Source organism: Protomyctophum bolini (genome assembly GCF_963924005.1).
Source record: "Protomyctophum bolini genome assembly, chromosome: 20".
NCBI classification, from domain to species: Eukaryota; Metazoa; Chordata; class Actinopteri; order Myctophiformes; family Myctophidae; genus Protomyctophum; species Protomyctophum bolini.
In genome coordinates, this window is record NC_137881.1 from 34,532,393 (window position 1) to 34,550,600 (window position 18,208).

An 18,208-nucleotide genomic window follows, 5' to 3' on the forward strand; every position below is an offset into this window, starting at 1 on the left:
GAGTCGCGCTGTGGAGGGAACGGTGAACAAGGTGGCGGATGTCCGGCCGAAGCCGCCTGCCAAATATGGAAAGTGTTTCTGATGTGGGGGAACTACCCACTCGGCGAATGACTGTAGATTTGCGGAGGAAAAGTGTCATAATTGTGGAAAAATTTGACACATTCGGAGAGCCTGTAGGTCAAAGGCAGGTGAAAATGTGAGTGCTCAAAGTCATAACATGTGGAAAAAGAAGGAAGAGAGAGGGAAATATGAGAAAAGGGCACATTTCATTCATGAGGAAAGGGAGGATAGTAATGAGGAAGATGATGTTTTCACTGTATACAGCATACATAGTACAGAGGATGTAGTAACTGTGTACAATATTGAGCAGGAGATAATCATTCCACGAGAAGAACCCCTGAGACAGGAATTGAGGGTGAATGGAGCAACAGTGACTTATGAAGTAGACACAGGCTGTGGCTATACAATAATGTCAACAGGTGAATTTCAGAATTTGGGAAAGCAGGCCAGGCCACCCAAGTTGAAGCAGTGTAGAATCAATTTGAAAACGTACAGTGGACATCCAGTACCAGTGGTAGGAGCAGCTTATGTGAAAGTCGAGTACAAGGACAGGACAAAGTCATTACCAGTGGTAGTAGTCGACGGAGCAGGGCCTAGCCTGGTTGGGCGAGGGTGGATAACAGCACTGGGGGTGGATTGGCAAAGGGTCAATGCAGTAACAGAACAGAATGTGAGAATACAGGACGTACTGATGAGACATGAGACAGTATTCAAAGAGGAGCTGGGGAATCTGCAGGGATTTAAGGCAAAGATACACGTAGACAGTGAGGCCCAGCCCCGATTCTACAAACCCAGATCAGTGCCTTTTGCAATGAGACAAAAAGTGGAGGCAGAAATAGATAGGTTGCAGAAGGATAAAATAATAGAACCAGTGACCTTCTCAGAGTGGGCAGCACCCGTGGTGCCGGTGTTGAAGCCAGATGCCACAATTCGATTGTGTGGAGACTATAAATTGACTGTAAATAAGGTTTCATCACTTCAACAGTACCCCATTCCAAAGATGGAAGACATGTTTGCAACCCTAGGAGAAGGAGAGAAATACACTAAGTTAGATATGAGTCATGCATATCAACAGATAGTGTTAGATGAGGAATCTCGGAAATATGTCACAAAAAATACACACAAAGGGCTCTTTGTGTACACCATATTACCATTTGGGGTGAGTTCTAGTCCAGCTATTTTTCAGAGAACCATGGAGAGCGTGTTGAGGGGCATTCCTCAAGTCTCAATTTACTTGGATGACATAATTCTAACCGGAAAGGATGACCGAGAGCACCTGAGAATACTAGACTCAGTGCTACAGCGTCTGAAGGAAGCGGGGCTACGATTAAAGAGAAGCAAATGCCAGTTCTTGGAGAGAGAAGTAACGTTTCTAGGACATCGAGTGGACACCACGGGCATTCACCCAGTGCCAGCGAAGGTGAAAGCGGTGCAGCAAGCACCCACACCATCATCAGTGACGGAGCTGAAAGGATATCTAGGTCTCTTAAATTTCTACAATAAGTTCCTGCCAAATCTGTCTACGTTGTTAGCACTTTTGCACAAGCTGCTCAGAAAGGAGGTACCGTGGCCATGGGGACCAGAACAAGAAGCCGTGTTCGAGCAGTCAAAAGAACTGTTACAGTCCAGCAGGGTATTGGTGCACTATGATGAGACCAAGGAGTTAATACTAGCCTGTGATGCCTCGCCGTATGGTGTAGGGGCGGTACTGGCTCACCGCATGATGGATGGATCGGAAAAGCCCATTGGGTTTGTATCGCGCACCCTGAATCCAGCAGAGAAGAATTATTCACAGTTGGACAAAGAGGGGCTGGCGGTGATATTTGGAGTAAAACGCTTTCATAAATACCTATATGGAAGGAAATTTCAAATTTGCACTGATCACAAACCATTGATAAGTCTATTCAATGAGATGAAGGCGGTGCCCCAGATGGCTTCGCCGAGGGTCATGAGATGGGCAGTGACGCTGAGAGCGTATGAATACGAGATCAGATACAGAGCGGGAAAGGATAATGGGAATGCTGATGCTCTCAGCCGCCTACCGTTACCTGAATGTCCAGAGGCAGCTCTCGCGGAGGACCAAGTGTTGATGCTGACACAAGAACAATTTCCCCTAATGACTGGTGCACAGGTAAAGAGCTGGACGAGCAGAGACCCCATTTTGGCAAGGGTACGTGAATACTTGCTGAAGGGTTGGCCTTGTGACATGGGGGCTGAGTTTACTCCCTATAGACAGAGACAACAAGAGCTTAGTGTTCAGGATGGGTGTGTACTGTGGGGGGCCCGGGTTGTCATTCCGCAGAAAGGGAGGACAGCAATGTTAGAGCAACTGCATCAATCACATCCAGGCATGAGTCGGATGAAAAGTTTGGCCAGAAGCTATCTGTGGTGGCCAAATATGGACATGGACATAGAGCGAAAGGTCAAGTCATGCACCACGTGTCAGGAACACAGAAAGGCTCCGGCAAGTGCACCTCTCCACCCCTGGGAGTGGCCGGACAAACCCTGGAGGAGGCTGCACATGGATTATGCAGGACCGTTCATGGGTAAAATGTTTCTTGTAATAATAGATGCACACTCGAAGTGGATGGAGGTGTACCCGGTGAGTTCAGCCACATCGGCAGCTACCATAAATTGCCTGAGGAGCAGTTTTAGTACTCACAGCCTTACGGAAATGATTTGTTCGGATAATGCTCAATATTTTGTCAGTGAGGCAAGTAAGCAGTTTATGGCAAAGAACGGAATCACACATGTTACAGCAGCTCCCTACCACCCGTCGTCGAATGGACTAGCGGAGAGAGCGGTGCAGATCTTGAAGGACCTCATGAGAAAGAGTTCAGGTGACACGTTGGAGACAAGACTGCACAGGGCCATGTTCAGTTATCGCATTACCCCTCAGTCTACGACGGGGTTGTCTCCGGCAGAGATGATGATGGGCAGAAAACTGAGATGCACGTTGGATTTGATACACCCAGACCTAAAGCAGAAAGTGGAATCAAAGCAGCTACGTCAGAAGGCATATCATGACAGGCATGCATCAGCTCGTGATTTTAAGATTGGTGACACAGTCTATTCTAGGAACTTTGGGTATGGACCTAAATGGATTCCAGGATTGGTACAGGAGATCACAGGACCAGTGTCGTACAAAGTGTTGTTGGGCAACAGCGGAGTGGTCCGGAGGCACGTGGATCAACTATTCAGCAGACAGGAGATCGATCACCCAGCAGTAGCAGCAACGGCAGCCGGGACAGAGGAAGATGGCTACACGGTGGAGACAGGGGGCGGGAACGAGGATCCCCCCCAGGATATCGGCACCAGCCGGGGAGAATGCAGGCGAGAATGGGGCGCCGGGAGGAGAGCTGAGGCGCTCTCACAGAGAGAGGAGACCACCAGATCATTTGAAGGACTTTGCCAGGTAAAGGAGATATTGCTTATGGGCAAGAATGCGCTCATGTCTCCTTTAGGTAGTGTGGTAGTCTACCCACACTATCGAACCTGGGGGAACAGAACTTATTATTATTATTATTATTTATTTATTTTGTGTGTTTTTGGTTGGCTTTAGTAGTGACAATTTAAGGGGAAAGGGATGTTATGTTGTGGGCATGGCAGAGGCTGTTGTTACATGGCCTGGCCAAGAGGTGGCACAAGCATACCAGCAGTCAGTAGGAAGCAACCACCTCTTGGGAGGAAGCCAGATATAAGCTTGGCTTGGGGTGCATGACACATGTATGTTATTGCTACGTGATAAATAAACAACACCTATTGATACAGTAACCTTGTGTGGAGTATTCAGTATTCAAGATATTCAAGATACTACAGAGAGAGAGATAGATAAAGCGAGAGAGAGAGAGAGAGATTTTTTTAATTACCCATTTCGCACCAATCCTCATCACAACATGAAAAAAACACTTTTAAAGTGTCAAATAAAACTTGTAACCTGAAACATTCCATGAAACAATGAAAAATGGTTTCCGGCTCATCACAAAAAGGGCACTTAGTGGACACTGAGGGATTTATCTTAGAGACAAAACTGTTAACGCCCAGCGCTCCCTTCAAAATCCTCCACTGTAGATCCCCTGATCTCTTGTTTAGAGGTGGCTTATAAAGCACCCTCCAAACTGGTTTGCGAACATCGTCCATCTTTAAAGTCTCTCTCCATACAGTGTCTGTTTTCCCACTCAGCTGTGTTTTATTCAATGCCTTTACACAGTGTTTGTACAATGCCTTCCCCCTCAGCATGTACAAGTCTGTAGTGGTCTCACTTTGGGGTCTCGAAAAAAAACCCACCAAACCAGTTTGGTCCACTTCAAGACCCAACTCAGGGAACGGATCCCCTCCATCAGGATGCTCCACCTCACTAAAATAGTCCAGTAACATATCCAGTTCCTCCTTACTCAGCCTCTTAATCCATTCGTTTAGAATGTCTCTTGTGTGCCGCCTTGACTTTAAGCCCAGCAAGGAGGCTGCTGCCTCTGTGTTGTGGAGTCCTGGACCAGCTACATCCACAAAGCACTTGAATTTTACTGTCCCAGCTGACACCAGCCGCTGTGTGAGCCCCGGTCTGCTTCCATCCTGCACATCCAGTCGGGCCCCGTGCGTTAAAGGCTCCTCTAGGAGCCAATACAACGAAGATGCGAGCTCCAGTCTGTTCCATTTAAAAAGCGACCAGGCTCTAAAAAGCCCCTGATAAAAAGGAGACAAATCACACAACCTAATACATTTACAGTCTACCAAAAACAAAGAAGCATCTAACCCCAACCCTGCTACTTTCCTTAAAATAATGTCCATTATTGGTTTCCAAACCACATCAGAGCCTCCCGTGAGGTACCGTTGTACGTGCTTGTAACCTAAAAGCTGCTGTTCTGCTTTCGAGGTGAATTAGCCCCTGCCCCCCCTCCTCTTTTGACAGATAAAGTATACTCTGTGAAACCCAATGCAGTTTGTCCCAAAAAAAAATAACCATTATTGATTGCACTTTCTTTAACAGACCAGCAGGGGGCTCCAGACATTTCAGCCTGTGCCAAAGAGTTGATGCCACTAGGTTGTTAATAATCAGAACTCTTCCTCTGTAGGACATCTGTGGTAATAACCACCTCCATTTTGCCAGCTTTCCCTCCACCTTTTCCACCACTCCTTCCCAGTTCTTTTCTTCAGTCTGTTTATCGCCCAAATAAACACCCAGGTACTTCAAGCCTCCCCTCCTCCACATTAACCCTCCTGGCAGCTTAGGTAACCCTGCAGACCAACTGCCAACTGCCAAGGCCTCACTTTTGGCCCAGTTTACTTTGGCAGATGAAATTTTACCAAACGTTTCAACAATGTTTCCCAACTTTGTGACATCATCTTGATTTTGTATGATGATAACAACATCATCTGCATAAGCAGATAAAATAAAACGTGTGTCAGAAAAGCTTAAACCATTAATCCTGGAGCGAATATTGTGTAACAAAGGTTCAATTGACAGAGAGTAGAGCATACCGGACATTGCACACCCCTGCCTAATTCCCCGTGTTGCTTTAAAAGGTTTACATAGACCCCCATTGCATTTCAATACACTTTCAATGTCTTCATACATCACCTTGATCCTGGCAATAAAACCGTCACTGAGGCCGTACCTCTGTAACACTTTCCAGAGGTAACAGTGCTCAGTTCGATCAAATGCCTTTTGCTGATCCAATGAGACCAGCCCGACATCTAAACCCAAAGAACCGGAGACGTCCAAAATATCCCGAATTAGTGACACATTGTCAACTATGGACCTGCCGGGCACGCAGTATGTCTGGGTCCGGTGGACGACCTGCTCCAACACCTTCTTCAGCCTGTTGGCCAGGGCTTTGGACAGCAGCTTGTACTCCGTGCACAAAAGAGAGACCGGCCGCCAGTTCTTTATCTCCTGTAGGTCACCCTTCTTTGGCAATAAAGTAAATACTGCCCTCCTGCAGCTCTGGGGCAGAAAAGAGTCTTGAAAGCATTCATTGTAGACATCCACAATGTCTCCTTTAAGAGTGTCCCAAAAAGCCTTATAGAACTCAGGTGGTAGTCCATCTATGCCAGGGGCCTTACCCCCTTGCATACTCTGCAGCGCTGCATGTAGCTCCTCTGTAGTCAGAGGACCCTCCAGCTCTTTGTTGGTCCCCTTTGATACCTTGGGCAGGCCACTGCAGAACAGATCGAAAGCCTCCTCATCCTCACTGTACTCACTGTTGTACAGGTGGGAATAAAAGTCCACTGCTCTCTGACGGATGTCACTGGCCTCAGTGAGCAGTTGTCTGTCGTCGGAGCGCAGAGCATGGATGAACCTGCTCTGTCCCTTCTTTTTCTCCAGACCAAAAAAAAACTTTGACGGCGAGTCCATTAGAGCCTCGCTCTGGAACCGGGACCGGACCAGCGCCCCCTGCGCCTTAGAGCCCAGCAGGTCAGCCAAAACGGCTTTTTTGTATTTGAGGTCATCAATACTGCCTCGATTTCCTGTGGATGCTACATTCTGCAGCTCCACGATTTCAATCTCCAGATCATTCATGGATCTGGTGATGTCACGGGAGACATTGAAAGTGTACTGTTGACAAAACTGCTTGATTTCCACCTTTCCACAATCCCACCATTGTTTCAAGGAAATAAAATCTCTCTTTCTGGATTGATGCCCACTAAAAATAAAAATAAAACTCTCTTTAAAGTGCACATCTAATAAAAGAGCAGTGTTAAAATGCCAGTATGCAGATCTGTGCTTTACATTAGCAATAAAAAACATTACACAGTACCATTGAGTGATCTGAAAACCCAACAGGCAGTATATTACACTTTTTAAAAATGCTAAAATGATGCTTAAAACAATACAATCTGTCCAATCTGGCCATAGAAAAATAACTGTCTCTGCTCTGGACCCATGTGTATTGTCTTTGCTTGTCATGCAATTCTCTCCAAACATCAGTTGAAGTGTGTGTTTCCACCAGCCGCTGCATGGCTGCTTTAAGGCTCATACATAGTCTGGATTTTCGGTGGTTAGGTGACCACCGAACTACAACATGACGCCACGAGCCGCAGTGAAGAGCAAACCACCACCACCGCTCCAGCCCTTCTCTCTGTTTTTACTCACCACCGCTCAACGTTATTTCCGCTCCAGTGGTCAGCTCACCCCTCCAGTGGTCACCTCACCACCGAAAATCCAGACTATGAATAGGCCTTTAGAAGGACCATGAGGCTCAACATGGTTACGGTCAATCCGATCATTTTCAGTACAATTAAAATAAACCAGCCAGGTACAAATATTCTTCAGGCCCACACAGATTCAAAAAGTTGCTGAGTTCATTTAAAAAGTGAACTCTAGCATTTCCCAAATTAGGAGCATAAACATTAATAAATACCATAGAAAAAAGTTCATACTTGGCCCTGACAACTATAAATCTGCCCTTTACAATTTCTTCAACCTCAAAGGATTTTGGCGCAAAGTCTTTGGAAAAAAGAAGTGCCACTCCACCACTGTTGTTATGAAGGTGGCTTAAAATAACCTCTCCTTCCCACTCCATCCTCCAGTCAGTCTCATTCAGAATGTCACTGTGCGTTTCCTGAACTAAACACACATTAATATTTTTTAACTTGACCAATTCGAAAAAACTTGCTCTTTTCTTCACATCTCTGGCACCATTTAAATTAAGTGTGGCAACCCTGAAATCACTCATGACTTCTAATGTGAAAAAAACAAACAAAAACAAAACCCACAGAAGACACCTAGTCTTGTTTTGCATTTGAGCCTCCATTTAACCTGGAATTGAGTTTCTGAACCATTTTTTTCAGTCTGTACACCTCTTGAGAGGTATAACCATTCTCTGACTTGTCTTTCATCTGAGATCTGACAGATTTTATAAACAAAGTTTCATCCCCAAAATGATCTGCAAATTATACATTTTTCATGTTTTTTGTTGTCTGCAGAAACCTTTGAATTTGCCTGATATCATAATGTTGATCCTTTAGTGAATTCACAGACTGTGGACCAAACACAGGCTGACTTGAAAAACTGTATTGAGACAAATCACTGTCATCACAATCCCCCCATTCTTCAACTCCTCCCTCCTCCTCCTCCTCCTCTTCCCCCCCCTCCTCCTCCTCCTCCACCACCTCCTCAGCCTCTATGTCCTTAGACACACACTCTGTCTGTTTCTCCTTCTGGGTGAGAATATCTGACTTAAACCCTTTTTTGGCTTGAGTGCCCTTATTATCTTTTCCTTTTCTTTTGAGAGTATTAACCTCTGCAGTTATATCCATCTGAACTGTTTCATCAACAACCACACTTCCTTTCTGACTGACACCTGCTGTGCTCTGTGCCTGTCTTTCACTGTCTTTCTGTTTCTCCTGTGCTCCTGAACCCGTTGCCTGTTCTGTATCTGGTACCTGCTCTGTCCCCGTTGCGACAGGGGTAGGTTGGTCATGAACTGTAACATTAGCCTTGACCCTAGCCTTAGGCACCGGTGCCTGGGCTGTCTGCTCCTCACTCACACCATCCTGATTCTGCTGCGCGCCCCCCGCAGCCCCCTCCTCCTCCCCCCGTTCAGTGGGTGGGTCTGTGTCTCCCCCAGGACACGCACGGGCCAAGTGCCCCTCCAGTCCACACTTAAAGCACTTCAAAGTGCCAGAAGTTGCATACAACACTGTATAATTAAAATCATCGACTTTGACGCTAAACACCAGATTAAGTTCCTCATCTGTCCTATTCAGAATCATAAGGACCTGCCGTCAATGCGAAACAACGTGTTTCAATAGCGGGGACTTGCATCCCGACGGCAATTTTTTTATCGATGAAATAATCTTTCCATACCTGGACAATTCTCTCGCCAAATCGGCGTCATTGATGAACGGCGGGACATTAGAGATCATGACTCTTTTGGACGGTGTAGAGAGGGGAGACACAGAAACAATTGATCCGTTTATCACAACACCACTCTCCACCAAAACATGCACTTTGTCAACACTGTCAACAAAAATCACCACCGCGCCATTCATGCGCGCGGCAGATTTCACATTGTTGTAACCAACAACTTCTCCGACAGCTAAACCACATTGTTCTACTGAACAAGGAATAGCAGAGGCTATCTTAATGCCGTGTTTCCTTGTCAGTCCTGGTATTAGCGCATTCATTGTTCACCAAACAAATGAACAATGCGCCCAGCACAGCGGCTGGCCGCACACGGAACACCAAAATTAAACTGAACCCACTGTGAAAACTGTTACTAACTAACAAATCAAAGAAAACGAAAAGTTTGAAAGAAACAAACTTAGGAAAAACAAACCAAATGCTTCTCACACACTCAGCAGCCCATCCACACCCACTCAGAGAGAGAGAGAGAGAGAGAGAGAGAGAGAGAGAGATAGACTGTGGCTATAGGAGCAGGCCCTCCCACCCGGGCTCTGGTGCGACTGCATAGCCCAGTGAGTTCACTGATCACAATTTACTTCAGTAAAAGTACTAAAGTAATGACATCAAAATAATATACTTAAAGTACACATGGTAAAAGTACTCATTGTGCAGAATATCCTGTTTCACTAGTAAAGTAAGTAAGTAAAATAATTAACACTCCAGGAAAGTAAAAGTACCTCAGAACTGTACTTAAGCACAGTACTCCAGTACATGTAATTAGATATTTTCCTTATATGGTCAAACAGACATTAAAACCAAGTTCCAACTAACTGTACCTGAGCTCCACAGCAGGTAGACCAGAATCCATGTTGTATCCATATCTGAGTGTAGGACAGTATAGCTGCAGGATGGCTGTTATCCAGACTGTACTCTCTCTCACACAGGGGCACAGCCAGGGACACAGGGGCACAGCCAGGGACACAGGGGCACAGCCAGGGACACAGCCAGGACACCGCCAGCCAGGGACACACAAAGCTCCGTGAAGCTCCGCATGAAGTTGTACAGAAACATCTCCATGCCCAACACAGGAACGAATGACCAGTGAAGAGGCTGGATCAGGGGTGGGCAACTTTGACGATGGAGAGGGCCACTATATTTCCGCACTCACTCCAGAGGGCCACATTGCATACTATCGTATATTTCTACATCATGGTTTCTATACTAATAGTCTCTTCTATATATCTTCTAATAGTCTCTTTCTATATCAAGGTTTCTACTAACCAATAGCTTCTTCCACCTGATGTGATGGCGTGTTGCTGACAAAATGTCCTACACTGCCACCTGTCTGCCACCTGCCAGTACTACACTGTCAGTCTGGCAGTAGTGGTTGGAAGAAGCAGCTAGGTAGTCCACAAACATGTCTATAATGATTAACAGACAGAAAAAGAAAATGTCAAGATTTTTTTCTGGGTGCCTGAAGCTCGCCAAGTCTGTGCAGCATTTGAGCCACGGACCACCATTTGATGACATTTAGCCTCTCAGACCCTGTAAGGATCCAACATGCTAACATGCTAAGATGTCTGAGCTGTAAGGGTCCATTTTCGTTCAGGGGGCGGCCCGGTTCCGGCGAGCCACCCCGCGTCTGAAACGGTCGAGAAATGACAGAGTTACGTGTTTCCCCGATTTTCTCCATTGACTTTCAATGTGTGTGTGTGCGTGCACATGTGTGCATGTGCGTGCATGTGCGTTCGTGTGTGCGCGTGTGTGAGAGGTGTTCAACTTGACCTTGAATCATTAACAAAGTATCAATTTCACCTGGGCTAGGGCTAGTCTATGCGAATGCAAACACTATTGAAAGTTAAAAGCACACTGACTCAGTGAGAGAACGTATGTCCGAACAAATTGCTCTATCGCAAAAAGTAAACGTCGAATGCGATTTTTGTTTTCGCCGTGAGTGACCCGAGACATTAAGGTACGCCGTGTGCGATCGTGGTATTGGTACGATAAAAAACGTGGTTATAAGAGCGAGTTAAGAAATTGTGTTTGTGATGAAAAAATCGCTGACTCATTCAGGCTGTTAACATGGAGTTTTATGACACATTATGATGGTACACCTGTCACTTTCAGGGCTTTGGTTGTGACATTGGGTGAAAGAGGACGAGTGTGGCTACAAAATTACCGAAACCCATGCGTGTAAAGTTAATATTTTGGCCGTGAGGACGATTTGTTCGGAGAATTTCGGATACTCTAAGTCGAGATTTTTGCTCAGACCACACACACTTTGAACTGCGATAGCGGGCAAACCGTGCAACGTATTTGAATTCCGTCTGAACCACAACAAAGTCGACAGCCTCGTGTGCTGTTTGACGTTTAAATTGTGTTTCTACGTAACAGTATGCCAGAGAAATGTGACCAAAGTCACATTGAATGGAGATTTTTCGCGTCGTTTATTGCTAATTACGTCGGCACGGTAACGCGAATCGGAAAGAAAAGCACAAGCACAAGCACACCATTCCCGGCCGAGCCGCACGTTTTGATGTATATATTGCAGGGCTTTGGTAAACCGTGCAGCCGGCCAAAGAGGTCAAAGTTTTGCATATTGATAATTACGACGATTAAGTATGTGTTGCGGATTTCAACCTGTGTTTCTGCCATTGCATGGCAGGCACCCAGAATAAGAAAGTTTGTCTATAAAGGGTTAAAAATGTATGCTGGTAATTTTATTGCATTTCATTATTGACAAAAAGGTCTAAGGTCTAAAAAGGTCTAGCTGTCCTGACCTGATAATCTTTTGATATCATATTATGATGTCACAGTATTTTAGTTCAGTTGGAGTCAGACATTGATCAAAGCAACACACCTGGTAAATCGTAGATGCACACCGTTTTCCCAGGGTTTCGCATCATCCACTGGTCCATCGCAGAATTTATGTACCTCTTCAGCGGGCCATACACACTGCGGTCCAGAGACTGGAGCTTGTGGGAGCAGTGGGGAGGGAAGGACAGCAGCACAACTCCATTTTCCCTGCCATAATCAATGCCTTCCAAAGAGAGGTGAGACACATGGTTGTCAAGCAGCAGAAGGACTTTAGCTTCCTTGGTAGCTCTGCTGTGATGCACAAAGTGCTTTAAGAAAACTAAAAAGCATTTATCCTGCATCCATCCAGAACCACTTGCTGTTCCAATGCAGCCTGGGGGCCCATCCCGCACAAAGTGGTCCTTGAAGTTCTTCCTGGAAAAGATGAACTGTGGTGGAATGCTGTTGCCTTGTGCACTGACGGCGAACGCCATGGTGACCAAGGTCCCCCTCTCTGCGGACGTCATGGCGCCAACTTGCTTTCTGCCTCGGCAGGCAATGACTTTGTCTGGAACTTGGACAGTAACAGTGCTCGTCTCATCCATGTTCCAGATGTCCTTCGCCTGGAAGCCGTGAAGTGTGAGGACTTGGGACAGGTTCTGAAAGAAATTCCCCACATTGACTGGGTTGAAGCTGGTTGCTCTTGAAAGGCTGGTGGCCTGAGGACGGCGGAGTGACAGGACAGGGTTTCGCTCCAGGAAGCTTGTTAGCCAGCCCTTCCCAGCCATCTCTCTGGCAGCCCAGGGTGCTGGATATTGGTAGCCATGCTCCCTGGCCAGCTGAAAAGCAAGCCTACGGACGTGATGACATAAACGATGAACCTAAAAGTAGGTGCATTGTCCATGTCAGTAATAAATGTTATGCATCTTATGCTTTTGATTTATATTTATATTTTAATAATTTTTGCTTTGTCTAACATTTTTGTTTCAGCTGAACAGATTTTTTTTAATATGTAGTCCTACAATGCATTCATATAAGTTGTCAAAACTGAAATAAAAACCATTTTTACAGCTATAGCAGTCAGCCATATTAATTTCAAGGAGCACCAGTTTATGCATTAGGTCTTCATATAATTGCATTTCTATATCTCTGGGAATTATAGAGTTACATAAGGGTCCATTTGTTTCCTAATATCCATCATTTAACTGAGGACCCCCCCAGGAACTCCCTCTGGGGGCCACCAATGGTTCCTAGCCCATGTAGGCTAATTTACAAGTGCTGGTTGTGGAACAGCACATAGCTTGGTATCTGTTGTGCTGTTTCACTGAGCTTAGGCTATACAGTAGGAATAATGCATCATAGCCAGCACTTATATGCCTCATCATTTGATGTTACCTCCCTAGGGCTGAGGCCATAATAAATACTGGATGCCTTGAGGAGGTAATCTGTGAGGACAGCTTCCTTGTCTGCACTGAAGACCCTATTATGGGGATTGTAGCCAGTTAGTGGGGCGTCGGGGTTCAGGGCCTTCCTCTTGATATAACGCCTCAGTGTCGTCTCTGACACCCCATGCACCTTAGCTGCCCCACGGACAGACTGGCCGTCTAAAACGGCCTGGTAGGCTAGGGGGAAGGCATCAGGTGGGTAGAGACCTCTTGAGGTCTTCCGCACTCTAATTCTGGGCATCTGCATGGAAGAAATGGCAACACATGGCCTGTCTATATCTATATTTTAAATATAGGCTATATAGGCCTATAGCAGTGGTTCCCAAATGTTTCCCTGTCAAATGAGCCCACTGACCCCCATTTGAAAAGATATGCCAGGGACCCCCATAAGAGATGATTTTTTTTTAAAGGACCTACAGCCTGACATGCACCAGTCCACGGACCCCCACCTAGTGGTATTTCTATCTTTGAGGCCCCAATTTATATTTTAAAATCAATTTAATTCCATTTTAAGTCCATTTGTACACTCTCTGAGTTTCAGATCCATAGGATTCATTTGGTTCCCAACCATTATTTAGCTGGGGACCCCGTGGAACTCCCTCAAGGACCCCTGGGGGTCCCCGGACCCCACTTTGGGAACCACTGGCCTATTTACATAAATATGATATATAAATATATAGGCTACATATAGATAGATCTTTATTGTCATTGTAACAAGTAGCCTACATAGGCCAGTGGTGTTGGTCCGTAGACTAAATGGGGGTCCGCAGACCAACGCATGTCAAACTGGGGGTCCCCGAAACTAAACGGGCCGAGACTCACTGCTAGAGCCGCAAAAAGTAAATCCTCTCTGGCATATGAAATCACTGCTAACGTTTGGGAACCACTAACATAGGCAGTGCTATGGGCTATGCTATGCGTAAAGGCGCAAGGATGCACCGCCCGTCCCTCGGGCATCTGTTGTTATGTTTTGCTAGCTAGCTCAAAGGCTAATGCATCTTTTTCAATGGAATCTTCGCCTGGGGTTAGCATACAGATTAGCCTAACAGATGAAATCCCTTAACAATCGTCAGCTAATAAATACATCCGTACAAACAGAAAACACTCAAATAGGCAATTATTTACTTACAGCGTGCAAAAACACAAAAGAGTCTGTATCTCTGTGAATCTTGGGCGGAAATGGGAAAAGAAATGTCTGCGAGGCTTTCGTGCGCTGTGGAATCGAATGACGTCACCAGAAATACGCGACGAAGAAGTGTTGCATTGTATCCAGTCCGAGGTGAAACCGTCCTACCGCACCAAACTGACCTGGCTCTCCCCTACATTTCATTTAAATATCAATGCATTGTTTTATTGACATTTTGGACGTTTGAAAGTGTGTAAAACGTTTTCAGAAATGTTCAGAAATATTGAAAATCTAAAAAGAATCCTTTCCTAAAAAATATCCCTTTTACACCAACATGAGCAAAGCGAACATATTTTTAATCAGTGTAGGACTGCTGAATTTGAAGTCTTTGGGACATATGTTCATGGAGGCATATTTACACCAACGTCCCTTAGGGTCCACATTCAAGTGCTTGGTAAAAGGCCTGAGCAAATGGAGGCAGATAGGGAAGCATGCCCATGATATATAGAGGAAGTACGGTGGCTATGACGCCCACGCCGTAGCTGTCAAAATCGTTAAGCAAACAGCCTCCGGCGACGGCGACTTGGTTGCCATGCCAACAGGTTTTTGGGAGAGTTGTTACTACTCTAGACTCCAGTTCACACCAATACGGAGCAAATGACACGACACAAAGGGATAAGGTATAAAAGTACAAAAGCCTTTTTATTATAATCTAAGCATATGAATTCATTCAACAATACAATGGATAAATGCAAGGGTACCCTTTTGTAAAACAAAACAATAAATCAATTCAACGCATGAATCACTTCATCACATTTAAAATAGCAAGCAGCAACTGTTAAAACTAGAGGGGAGAGAGTCAGTGATTCAGGGGTTAGAAATACCACAGTCCAGTCCAGTAGTGAATGCGATCCGGGTATTGCGCCTCGCCACAGCCGTGACGAGACAGCTAATTTAGTTTAGTCCGATCCACACTGTCCAGTCCGGGACTTCCGCGTTGCCGCTATCCGGGCGTCCTGACGCTCCGCTGTTTAAACAGATAGAACGGTGCAATGAGTGACAGCCCTCTCACAACCGGCACTTTCAACTACGTTAGAACACACACGCTGGCGTTATTACTTTCCTTTCAAAGGGACTGTCACACTATAGAGCCTTATACCACGCAGTCAATAGAACGGAGGCATATACCGGTAGTTACTTTCCTTAAGTCAGATGATAGAGAGCGTTGACATTGCAGAGTGATAGATCTCAGCGACGTGGAGGAGGCGATGAGGACATCGGACCCACGGTGTAGTATAGAGGAGGAGAGAAGTCTGGTCCGCGGGCACAGCGTGGAGAGACGAGGAGTTATTTCTATCTGGCCTACAACATGTAGGGAGAAGAGGACATGAGAGAGAGAGGTCTGGCGTGATCCGACGACGGCGGCAGCAGGAGGCACTGTCTGAGCAGAGAGAGAGAGCCTGAGGTGGGATCTAGGTGGACCTTCTTCTTCTTCTTCTTCTTCATGGGGTTTTATGGCGGTTGGCATCCAAATAGTTGCATTACCGCCCCCTTCTGTTACTCTTGCTTACTTATAATCTATCCCATAACCCAGTTTCTTTAATAAATCTGATCACCGTGCCTCTCCTCGTATTATCCTCTCCTGCACCAATTAACTTATTAAACGTGATTTCTTCAACTCCCAACCCTCTCAGCTCTTCCACCATACCCTCTCTTTCTCTCTGATACTGTCTACAGTCCATAATGGCATGCTCCACCGACTCCTCCTCCTGACAGTGTTCACATAGGCCTGTAGGATATTTGCCCATCACCTTCAGTGTTTTGTTTAACGCACTATGTCCCATCTTTAGCCGTGTTATTACTACTTCCTTTCTCCTGCAACCATTACTGTATTTTCTGCTTCCACCCACTTTACTTTGGCTGCTGCAGTAATGCCTTCCTTTTCCTTCTCCATCCCATCTTTGCTGCCACTCTTCCATCACCTTCTTCCATACCACTGACTTAGCATCTGCTTTACTTATATGAATTTCCACCTCTACTTCCTCACTTAGCAGTGCTTCCTTGGCCAGCATATCTGCGGTCTCATTTCCCTCAATCCCCACATGTGCTGGTACCCACATGAACTGTATCTCTACTCCCTTTTGTATCAAGTTATGGTGCATGTGAAGCACTCGATACATTACCTTCTCTGCACTTTGACCTGAACGACATCAGGCTTTTAAGTACTGAGCTCGAATCTGAGCACACCACCACCTTTTCCGGTCTTGCCTCCTCCACCCACTGTAACGCCATTAATATTGCATAAATCTCTACTGTGTATACCCCCAGTTTATCTGGCGCCCGTCTGTATCTTGCACAGTTTACCCTAGGGACTACAAAGGCTGTCCCTGCTCTACCCGTCTCTGGGTCTACTGATCCATCTGTGAAGATCTGTATATGTTCTAGGTGGACCTTCTATTTGGGCATGGAGTTTTCACTGGCGAATGAATGTCTTGACTCAGTCTGTGTCATAGGCTGCACACGCCTTGATTAGAGCACCTGACAGGTAAACAATACTGTGGCATAATGTTCATTGTCCATCGCTATCATAGCGCACGGCACTCATCAAATAACACAGAAATGAAACACAGCATGCATAATCAAAATGAAACACAAAATATAAATAAAGCAATAAACACAATATAAAGTTAACCATTTATCATGCTGCTCTACGTGGCACTGTGCATTCTGTGACATTAAACCAAATGTCATTTTCCACTCTATGACAAACACATTATTATTATTTTTTAAACACCCCGTCGCGCATCAACTAACTTGCCGATATTGCTTAATTCTTACATGCGCTGGACATGATCAGCAGTGGAAAGAGGAAGGTGCTGGAGAAATCTATTATTCTAAAACCGTTTTAATAATCATGGTTAATATGACACATGGTATTAGTGTTATTTCTTCATTCAGAGCATGCCGACACATTACACAGCATAAGAGAGGTGGTGGAGCAATCGGTGTAAATGTATGACATCTATAATTTCAATAAACATGGTTATGACATGGCGTAGTAGACACTACGTGGAAGTGTAGGTTCTGCCGTAGTAGAAAGGGCTGCGACGGAGAGCAGGTTTATGTATCGAGCACTGATCCATTTCCGGTTGCCGTAGCCGACTGCCGTATCCGCCGTTGCTTTAAGTCGCTATTGTGACGAGCCACGACCTCCAAGCTTTGTACAGGCTGTGGGTCTGCTTGGTGTGGAGATGCCATGGGTCTGCAGCTGGAATTGCAAAACACAACACAAAAAATATATATGTTAATTCCCATTGTGGCAAGAGATTCTTTCATTCAGTGCTTCTATGACAGGAGGTATTTTAACCCATTTAGACCTGAGAACAATTCTACAAAAGGCTTCTAAACCTGAACTGATATGTCAGTGGTTCTCAAACTATTTAATGTCAAGGACCCCCAAACATATATGTATTTGGCCGCCGACACCCGTCTGAAAATATGCTGTTCCAGAGACGCCCCCAGAAGCAAAGATTTGAGTTAAAAACGTTTGCTCTGAAAGAATATATATTCAATGATTTGCACCACATTTTCACAATTTTTCAAAAATAGCAGATCTACAAGCCTGTGGTGCGCCACACTACGAGCTTGTAGATCTGCTATTTTTCAATAGCTAAAGTATAACATAATGCTTAAAACACCAAAAGGGGTTGCCGTCCAGATGGGTTAAGGTCATGTGTATAGGATGTGAATAATACATGTTACTTTAAACCACATTTGTGATGTGATTAGCAGGCCAGCTGGCTTCTTGAGCACGGTATCTGGGAGAAGTCTGAAGTCTTCACTATTCTGTGTGGAGTTTGCATGTTCTCCCCGTGTCCCCTAGGGTAGGTACAGGGGAGGATTATCCAACGGGCCTGTTGGGCCCAGGCCCAG